The sequence below is a fragment of the Alligator sinensis genome, unplaced genomic scaffold (genome assembly GCF_000455745.1).
Source record: "Alligator sinensis unplaced genomic scaffold, ASM45574v1 scaffold1089_1, whole genome shotgun sequence".
NCBI lineage: Eukaryota > Metazoa > Chordata > Crocodylia > Alligatoridae > Alligator > Alligator sinensis.
In genome coordinates, this window is record NW_005842030.1 from 792,275 (window position 1) to 802,782 (window position 10,508).

At 43.0% G+C, this 10,508-nt stretch overlaps 1 protein-coding gene across 1 annotated transcript in view; it reads right to left on the reverse strand.

The window, feature by feature from the left end:
• The window catches only part of TENM4 (teneurin transmembrane protein 4), a 520,289-nt gene that overhangs the window by 292,444 nt on the left and 217,337 nt on the right, over nucleotides 1–10,508 (reverse strand).

The following is a 10,508-nucleotide window of genomic DNA, read 5'->3' on the forward strand; positions in this document are numbered from 1 at the left end:
ATCAACCTGACCCAAAGTAGAGAGACAAGACCCTCTAGCCAGAAACCTCTGGCTTTGCTCCTAGCAGGAGAATCCCCAGCTGAACCAGTTGAAGTACCCAGCCTTGGCTGTAGCCAACCCCCAATGCCTCTGGGAAGGCTTAGAAACACCCTGATACATATAACAGGAAAAAGGGAAGACGGTCGGGGTGGGAGCAGCAACCAGCAAAGCCCAGAAGCATGGGAAACACCCATGGTAGAAACCAGGCATAGCTATGGCTATATCATCCCTGACTAGTGGCTGTCCAACCTCTTCTTGAACACCTTGAGTGATGGAGAGTGCACAGCTTCCCTAGGCATCTATTCCACTGATTTACTGTTCTCACAGTGAAAATGTTTTTTCAGGTATTCAATCTAAATTTACTGTGCTGCAACTTCAAACCCTTGGTCCATGTCCTCCTTTCTGCAGCAAGAGAGAAAAGGAGCTTTCCCTCTTTTTATGGCAGCCCCTCAAGTATTTGAAGACTGCTATCATGTCCTCTCTTAAGTGCCTTTTCCACAAGCTGAACGTGCCTAGCCCCATCAGTCTCTCCTCATATCTTATTATCTGAGGGTCTCAAGGTGCTTTACAAAGTGGGGGAGTGTAGCTGTTGTTATTCCCACTGTGGTTGTGGGGAAGCCAGGCCCAGACCCGTCAAGTATCTTGCCCAAGATCACAAAGTAAACTGGACTGGTTCCTGAGTCCCCGGACTCTCATTCCCAGGCTTGAAGCATTAGGAGACGGGGACCCTGTATGCATGGACTTTAAGTTGATGATAATCACTGACCTAAGAGGCAAGACCAGATACCCCAGATACACTTGGCTCTTTTGTGTAAATACCCAAAGATGGGAATGAAAAGCAAGCAAACAAAACTGTTAACCCTTCGAGGCTGGCCATTTTCCAAACTGCCAGCAAAATGAATGCCTATGTAGGGCATGCAGACTTAGGCTTGCTGTCCTCAAAGGCTTAACCCAATTGACTCTTAAGGAAGTGTGACAGTCTTTCGTATAAATCCTTCCTAGATCAAAGGCTCCTTCTATGCCATAACTGTCTGTCACATCAGCTTTACTGCTATCCATGGGTCCTAAGGACTTCGTCCTGCTGTTAGATACACGAGGGAGTGTTCCCTTGTTTCTTGAATAAAACCACTATGGTGGCAGCACTTGGGTATGCCTGGTGAGTGGCTTTAAACGGTACAGTGTGGTTCACATCTGCTAACCAGGAGCATCAATCTCTTCTGTCCATATTACAACACTTACTTTGCAATGGCAGGAGCCCCTTGATCAATGAAGTGCAGCCTCAAAGATGTTGCCTGCCCTGGCCCCCCTCCACATACAGCCCCAGCGTTTCCACCTAAGGATATTGTGGTTTTATTCGGGGATTTTTTTAGCTCAAGAGGGTCACACACTGCTCTGGGTTGAGATTAATAGTGTGTCACAATTTACCTGGCAAATGATAATGCAAAGCACAGAAAATGTAAAAAGGAGGGGAAGAGATATCTCCGGAGGCTGGCACATTATTGAATGCTCAAGTTCTAGGGAACAGGTACTTTAAAGGAAAAGAATTACCTGGATCTTTGCTCCTTGCAAATTAATCAGTGGCCCACGGTGGCTAGCAAATCAGAGTTGACAAATACAGTTCAGAGCCCCCGGGCCATCACTTAAAATGGAGACATGCGATTTGAAAACCACTAATGGAAGAAGCTTTCCAAACCGGAATTCGTTCCCAACTGGGAGCTCAACTGCAGCATGAAAACATGATTCAGCCAGGAGTGAGCCATCATCAAACTCCAAACAGTATTTTCAAACATTTTGCAATTCTAAATGCTCGTTCTCCCCTGCGGGTCTGGAAGAGCTATATTAATAATCGTCACGACTCAGTAAGGTGCATACAACCCACAGCGCCTTCAGGAAGCTCTCTGACCTCTGCCTCCTTGGGCTCAGAATGAGGTCAAATAAATCAGTTTTACCTGGTACTTCCATAATGCCTTTCAACCAAGAAACTCAAAGCATTTACCAAACATTAATTTACCCGCTGATTACCTCAAGACTGGGAGCAAGGTAACATAGGATCTTGGTTCTTTTCTCATTTATACTGATATGAATCAGGGGCAACGCCAGTTAGGCTAACCATGCTACACAGGCAGGAAGCTGGTATGCAAACAGGACTGAGCCCAGAACTGCACCTGCTTTGCTGCATCATCATGCTGCAGATGAGATAGGGAAAGGTTAAGTGCCTAGACCAAGAACACTTAGGCAGTCGGTGGCCGTCAGATGCAGCTTTCACATCCCCGCTCTACTCCAACCACTTCCTCCTTTTCGTCGCCCTTCTAGACCTGCCCAGTGGGATCTTATCTACTGGGAGCTTCGTTCTCTGCTAATCTCCCTACGCTCTTTTTATGAGTGCGACCCGACACAGATCAAAACACTTCAGGCTCTGCGGTCAATAAGCATCAAATGGGCAATAAATAAATGCTTCATTTTCTTTAATAGTGCAGAGATTAATTCCTTCTCTGGAGCAAAGACTTCATCACGCATTTGCATGTTACACACTTAAAGACACAAAGCCAGTTTTGAACACAGGCATCAAAGACCAAGCCCTGCTATTTTTGTTTGTGCTCTTGTACCTTAAAGCCAAATAGCTTTTTTTTCTTTTCCTTTTCCAATTTTGTAAAAATAATTTTTTTTCTCCTGAGATGAGACCCTGCACAGCTTGTCAAGTTTCAGCCTGCAGTGAATTTTTACTGCAGATATACACCTCTGAAAGCAGGGGTTTCAAATGGAAAAGCTGACATAACCTTAACTATACCAGTGCTGCTGTAATGCTCAGGTTACTAGGACTATTTCTTCTGCCAATTCAGTTTAACAAGTCTGAATGCATATCATTTGTTCCAGTTGTCTTTCCTCGGAGTGGGGTTCCTTTGTGCACACTTTTCAATGTGGCTTGCATTAAAGAGGGAGCCCACTCCTATGAAAATTTGCATGCACGCAGATACGGTTTTATCGCCACTACAGTGCTATAAAACTGCTTTAACTGTTTCAGTGTGGTTTCTTGCCGGTCTGGAAAAGTGACTCCCTAGGCTGTTCTTTTCTGCTGAATGTCCCAATCATAACTTTGCTCTCTTGCGCGTGGTGAGTGACGTTTATTATCTATAGGGAAACCACCTTCTGTGCATTTGGCATTCAGGGCCAAACTTGGTCTTGCTAAAGCCAGACTGACCTCAGTTGGGTCCAATTTGAGCTTTAGTGCAGTAAGAGCTTGATCCAAATCCTGTTGAAGTTAATTGAAAGCCTCACACTGACTTCAGTGATGGATGCGATCCCACAGTGTATGACTTGCTTACCTCTGGTTCATACTTAAGCCAAGCAATTGCCAGTTTAAACAAATAATCTCATTACACAAACCTAAAACACAAGCCAGCCTTCAGTAAGACCAAGGCAAGTGGCTACCTAAAGTATAAGTATCCCGTGAAAGCTTTCTAGCTCACAGCTGCCCTATGTCTAACCTCTCATACTAACAGTAAGAGTGGAATTGGAGGAACAGCACCTGACGACAGCTCCATTTTCCAGCAGGACTGGAGGGGAATAACGCATGATCTGATCCACCCCACCAATGGTGATTAGAAAAGCTCTTCTCTTGGCAGGAAGAAGGAGGGTCTTGATGGTCGAGGCAAGTGGTCGTGTAGCAAGACACTTGCTGGCTCTGCAGCTAAACAAATCTACTAATTTGGGTGATTTCAGTGGACACAGTAAGAGATGCAGATGTTCAGAAGCTCAGAAATCTAGTCCAAAGGGATTCAGGCCAGATACACAATACTTGAGGGGCTCAAGTAGGAACTTAGGGCCCCCTCTATGCATTACACTTATGCTGCAATTTATGTGTTAATCGCAGCATAGATGGCAAGGGAGCCCTACACGCACCCGATTAAAGGTGCTATAAAATGGCAAACCAATCATAAAAATGTTCACATATAATGCTGTTTCTATGGTGCCTTAAACTAAATGTGTGGCCTGTCCAGGGCTGTCCCAGGGCTGGTGTTGACAAACACCTGATTGCTGGCTCCAGCCTGGTTTTCCAGTGCAGTCCTGGATCCGTGGCTGAAAATTCGATGAGGATTGCCCTGGTCATGCTGGACTGAGGGCACATGGCTTTCAACTTGGGGGCACAGGCAGAGCCTGGGATCATGTTTCAAGGCTAACCTGGCACGGGCAAGTAAAAGGGTGTGATTGGGATATGTTACCTAATCCCAAAATTGCACCACCTGCTATGCATGTGTAGAGTGGCAGGAGGCAGGAGGCATTATTGTTGGGACTGGAGGTCAGATCCGAGGTGCCTTTCAATGACTATGCGCCAGGGGCCTTCGAACAGATCAAAATATATTGCATGACAATTCTTTCCTGTCAAAAATACCTCCTTTTTACATCGCTTCGTTGCAAAAAACCCCAAACAAACCCTGTTTTATCTTTATCCTTTATCTTTGTTCAGTTTAAAATACCTTTTTACTGATTTTTTTAAAACACATTTATAAAATAACCATTTAGATTATGAATTTCTTTTTGGGGGAGGTGGAAATTCTGCTATGTGAATAAGGTGATAACATCGTTTCAAAATATTATTGCCCATTACAAAAGCGTGATAGGATAAATGGGAAGTTGCCAGAAAATATTTGATAAAAATTATAAAAAAAAAATAAAAATCAAGAAACCAGAAGTTATTTCAAATTCAGATTTTTGTAATTTTTTTGGACCTACTCTGACCTCATACTTGAAGAAAATTTTGGCTTAAGACGTCCTGTTCCTCAGTTTCCCATACTCTAAAAGCACAAGCAGTGCTGATTTCACATAGATGCTGAGAGATTGGTTTAATATACATTTCCAACAGGCACCATGATCCCCTGATGTAAAGATACTAGGGGATGCAATGGCTAATGATCATGTTCGTACTTAGTGTATTTAGCAGCAGAACATCCTTCCTGTTCACTCACTGTGAGGAGGCAAAGGGGCTTTCCTGGGCCTTGTGAAAAAGCATCAAGTCATACATAAAAGAAAATTTAATATAATCTGTATTCATTATTAATAATTAGATGAGAAAAACATCATTTATTAATGCCATAATATCAAAGTCATCAAAGGTTCTGCTGCGGTCCCCTTTCAAATCCCTGAAAGTTCCCCCCTTTGTCCTCACAAAGCACCATTATCTTTCAAAGGGCTTTAATTATTCCATTTTTCAGCCCTCTTGCACATTCTGATTTTTCTGTCTCTCTCTTTTAGGCTCTGATCCTGCAAACGTCTAAGCCCGTGCTTGAACGTGTGAACATTTAACTCCTCCGGGACTAGTCGCGCACATGGGTGTGTGTGCAAGGGTAGTCACAGGACCCGATTCAAAGCTCACTAGTTAATATAAGTCTACTAACTGACTTCAATGGGCTTTGAATCACAACTGTAAATTCTGTGACAGAAACTATATGCATTTTAGAGATATGTACAGCAGCAAACACGCTGCTGATCTACACAAATAGAAATAATGAGGACTATAATCCTAGGCATATCTGAAATTGTGAGCAACTTGGAGCAGAGAACATGTATTTCCGACTACTACTATCTGATTACCCTGACGACGGGTATTTATACCCAAAAGCTTGCTAAGAAGATTTTTTTCCAACTATTTGAGTTGGTCTAATAAAAGATATCGGATTTACCCAAAGAACTTTCTCTACTACTACTGGTAACCCTTCTCTACCTCTAATGCTATTGCTCAGCTGGTGTAAAATGGCATTGCTCCACTGACATTTCCAATTTAACCAGCTGAAGGTATGAGAAAAACCAAACTGTATTACCAGCCTGTCCTGTTTAGCTTGCACGTGTGAGAGATCCTGGGTAAATTCTGGAGTGTGTTGTGGCGGGGGGAGAGGTGGATGTAGCAGCAGTTAAGTAGGTGCAAGTCTACTTCTAAGGGAGGGGACAAGAGAGAGAGAAAGAGAGAAAGTAAGTGTGGGGAAGTAAGTTAGGGACTGAAAACAAGTTTTCCGGTCGTTACCACCTCAGTGAGAAACACTTCAGAGAAACCTACTCTTATGGAGAGACAATGTGAACTCCTCCTACGATGCTTCCCCAGGCCCAGAAAGAGCGAGTAATTCAAAGTGCGGGGCAGAGGAAACCTTGTGGTTGCATGAGAAACTATTCCTTTCTTCATTCTCTCCGTTCAAAGAAACCAAAGGGTGGGTGCTGGGGACTTGTCGCTGTCAACTACCTGGCACAAAGAGAAGAAAGGGAATGGGGAGCAAATCGATCCACAGTAAAACCATGTTTGAGAGCAATTTATAGGAACTGCAGATATGCACATGCAGCTCCTTGCAAGGCCATAGCCCTCTGCAGGAGAACTCCTCTGCCACTGACTCTAAGGGGAGACGGCTTCTTGATCCAGCCCTCAATGGAGCGCTCATTCTCCACGGAAAGAGTCCCATGGGAGCTGCACCAGCTCCTCAGCCTCCCACTGGAGAAGACTTATGTGAGTGTACACTTGTGTGTAGTTTCATTGACGTCTATGGCTGCAAACTCATGCTTGCACTGCCTATGCTTTATCGATGGTGAGTGCACGTGCTGGCATTCAAGGCATAATAATAATAACTGAGTGCCACGGTGACTCTCAGCTTCACTTTGGACTGAAGTAAATTTGCACCGAACAACCTAAACGAGATCTCTACTAAATCGTTTGTGAAGAAACGTCCTCGTTGGCAACAAGGGAACAGGACTAGTGCAGAAAAAGGGGCTAAAGAGAAGCAATCCTGGGAACAGTATGTGCGAGAGACTTAATAAATGGGAAGAAGTCAACCACACTTGGGCACAGGTTTTCAAAAGGGACTCTATCACCCCAAGCCTGTAGTTTCCACCAAAAGACGGACACTTATACCTGTCCCGAGACCTGTGACTTCTGTAGGGGCTTTCTTCAGGTTCACAGACATATCCATGGGGGTACATTGAGTACCAGAGTTGAATTTGGGATGCCCATCTTTAAACACTGATATGGGCCTGCTTTTCTTTAGCATCTTCTAATGTTGTGCATGCTCAGTTCTGTGTCTTCTGAGTGCCAAAAAACCGGTGCTTTTAAAAGCTGTGGGTCTTCGACTAAGTTACTGAATAGATAAGGCTGATTTTAAAGATGCTTTTTTACCTTTGCATCCTCATCTAACCTTCCTATTGTCTAGTTCAAATGCCTGACACAGGATGGCAAAAAAGAAAACTTAAACATACTTAACAACGGTCCACATATTTAAAGATGGTCCAGCAGCAAGGGAGTATAGGAAGTCTTTCAGGTGTAGATCATGGGTTGGAGTTAGGTACCTGATTATCTTTGAAAATCTGATGCTTTATCTCCCTGCTTCTCAGCTCTCCGGGGAGATAAACAGCACTTCCCTGCTCCACAGGGAAGCTGTGACAGTAATTAAAGATTGTGAGGACATCACCAATGGTTCATATAAGCAACTTAGACTGATTTCTAGTTATCACTTCTCCTGCCTGTCTTTGCTACTTGCTAGACAGCATGACTGCATGGTTTTTATTCACTGAGACATGAGTAAAAAAAACAAACCTGGGAAAACTATCAACACTGGGTACCTAATTTTATGGATTTTAGAAGGCCCTGATTTTCTGAAAAAGGAGGAGTAATGGCAACTCCTAAATCTTAAGTCCTTTTACGATGTTGCACGTTCAGTACCTGACACTTGAGGCATCCAAGTTCACTGGCCACTTTTGCAAATCTGGAGCAATAGATCAAATGGAAAAGTCCATTTGATAGCGAAAAATCTTTTTATTTTTGGTATCTAGCTGCACACATTTTTATCAAATTCGTATGATTTTTATCTTGAAAATGCCATTAAGAAACGCAAAGTGAAATGCAAAAGAAAGAAAACATTGGTGCCTGTCCTTACCTTCCTTAATTTCGCAGTACTTGTTTAAAATATTAGCAGACCGTTTTCCTAGAGCACTAGTGTTTGGAATGAATGGAACAGAAAGCAAAAAACCAGTCTAGTGTATCTTCAAAAAGTAGCATATTTCTTAAGTTGCATGTGCATTGTATTTGCGATTTACATGGGGATTTGTAACAGCGGTGCAGCTCCCTGGGTGTTACTTACTTTGGATGGACTCCTCTCAGACAGAGTTTACACAGCTGTGGAAAGAAAACCTAGCAGGGATCAATTAAAAAGTGCAACACAAATCCTTCACAAGGCATTCTCAGGCAGTCCCGCTGTTGAGACAGCTACTATGCTCAGCGAATGAGTGCTCTAACTGTATTAAACTTCGTTCTAACCCAAATAAGCTTTTACTAATTTTCCCTGTTTAGGGGACATAAAGAGCTGCCTTTGTCATTTAAAGTCTAAGCTGCCTAAGCCTCATAGAAACAGAACTTTATGGAACTAAGGCAATTAAATCCATTTACAGAGGTCAGAAGAGTCTTAGGTTTTTTTAGACATGATGGGTCTGGATGCTCTGTGCTTCTTATTCATGAGAAGTCCCGGCTTATGGACTGATAGGATGGATAATAAATCAGAGTGGCTTTCAAAGGTCACCTTTGTTTTTTGCTGATAGCCGAGTGACGGTGACATCCTAGCAGGTCACAAATGTGCTGGATTTACCTGCACCTCTCATTATTGAACAACTAGAGTCACCAAGCAAATGAGACCCCAGACACACTGGGACATATTTATTACCAACCTGCAGAATTTTACACACAAAGAAGGCCCCGGGGACTGTAAAGTGTCTACAAACCACTGCAGAAAGCAGCCAGAAGAGGAGTAGGATAAATAAGTAGAAAGCCAAAGAACCTAAAGTCTCACTAACTCACCACCAGCACATCAATAATATAATAATGTCATCAACCCACTGCAGACTCTGAACAATGCTTTTTCTGTTGTTCAGTTAATTAGTAAAAGAAGAGATTAAGGGCTTTAATCTCTCTGTGTCTTTCTGTCTCTCTCTCTCCCAGGCATTTTACCTGGGGGCTGTGTGTGTGTGTGTGTGTGTGTGCGCGCGTAAATGAGCAGAGAAAAAAACCCCCTATATTATGATCTTAATTACCACAAGTGTTAGTTTGGCTTTCTCTCCAGTCATTATTTCCTTTTGAATACATACAGAGGAGATAAAGAGGTGTCCAACAGCAAACACCAAAGGGTCACCCACATGGTTGCAAACTTAACTGTGCCAGTGGGCTGGAGTGGGGGGAGAGAGAGGGGAAATGAATTTTATGCGTGTTCCTGAATGAATCCAACATTGTATTTCCCCCTGCTTTCCTTATGATGACAATTCAGAGCAGATAACCTTCTCCTTCCAAAAGCCCTGAAGGAAAGTTTGTTTTCACCATAACAAATGCAATAAAAAGAAAAAAAAAAAGGGAGGGGGAACTGAAGAGGGGTGGAATAAATTAAATACTGTCAAAAGGAATCAGGACTTGTTGCAGAGGTGATACCTTTTATTAGACCAACTAGATTTTTGCAAAAAAAAATTCTTTAATTGCAAAAATCTAGTTGGTTTAATCATTTGTTGCAAAAATCTAGGCGTCTAAGAAAAGATATCACCTCTACCATGAGTCCTGATTCCTTTTGCCTCTAGAGCAATATGGCTTCAACCTGGATACCTTAAAAATGTCAAACTCTTCTCCCCCTACTTTAAATAACCTACAAGGAAACCTTCCTATCAACTTAACATAAATGGGGCTAAGTTGTTGCCAGCTGCTCTAAACCTCTTTCACCTTTCCTTTTTTTTTTAAAGATATCTATGAAAGGCTTTACCTTGCTCATAAATCAGACCTGTGTGCAATTATCACTCAGGCTGGATGGCCGTGGGTTGAGTGGCCCCTGTTATTTCATTGCTGGTATCTGCACTATGTCAGGTTACACCGTCCTTGATGAATTTAACACGTCCTTGTCAATGAGCCTTGTCTTCCTAGTTATGCCTCATTGTCTAGAGGAATCAGAGTTGTAAAACAAAACTTTTATTTCCCTTGCCCCTGTTTAGGCAGTGTTCTCTATGTAGGGATGATCCTCAAAGCAGGGAGGTAGTGAGTACCCTCAACTCCCACTGAGGTAGGGGAAGCTAGAAGCATTGTGCTCTTGCCCTAAATATATCTGGAGGATGTTTCTCAAGGGGACCTGGAGAAATTTGGGTCCATAATTATTTGTGGCCTGTGTATGTGAAGGGAACATGTGGACATAACTGCCACGACTTGTCTTTAGTCTAAAAACCCACAGGCTGAGGTTTTAGGAGCTACTTTTTTTCCATCAGCATTGTTGCAATGTAGCCACTGAGACACTTTTACATCTACACCGATCTGAAACAATAAAATCAGGCTCAACAAAATGCTGCTGACAGGCGTGACGTCATCCAGGATACATCCACCTGGCCTATACATCCACCTGGCCTGTTCGCATTCAACCCAAAGAGACATTTCGTAAAGCATGATTTTCACCCGGTCCCTGGCAATGCAACAGCAGCAG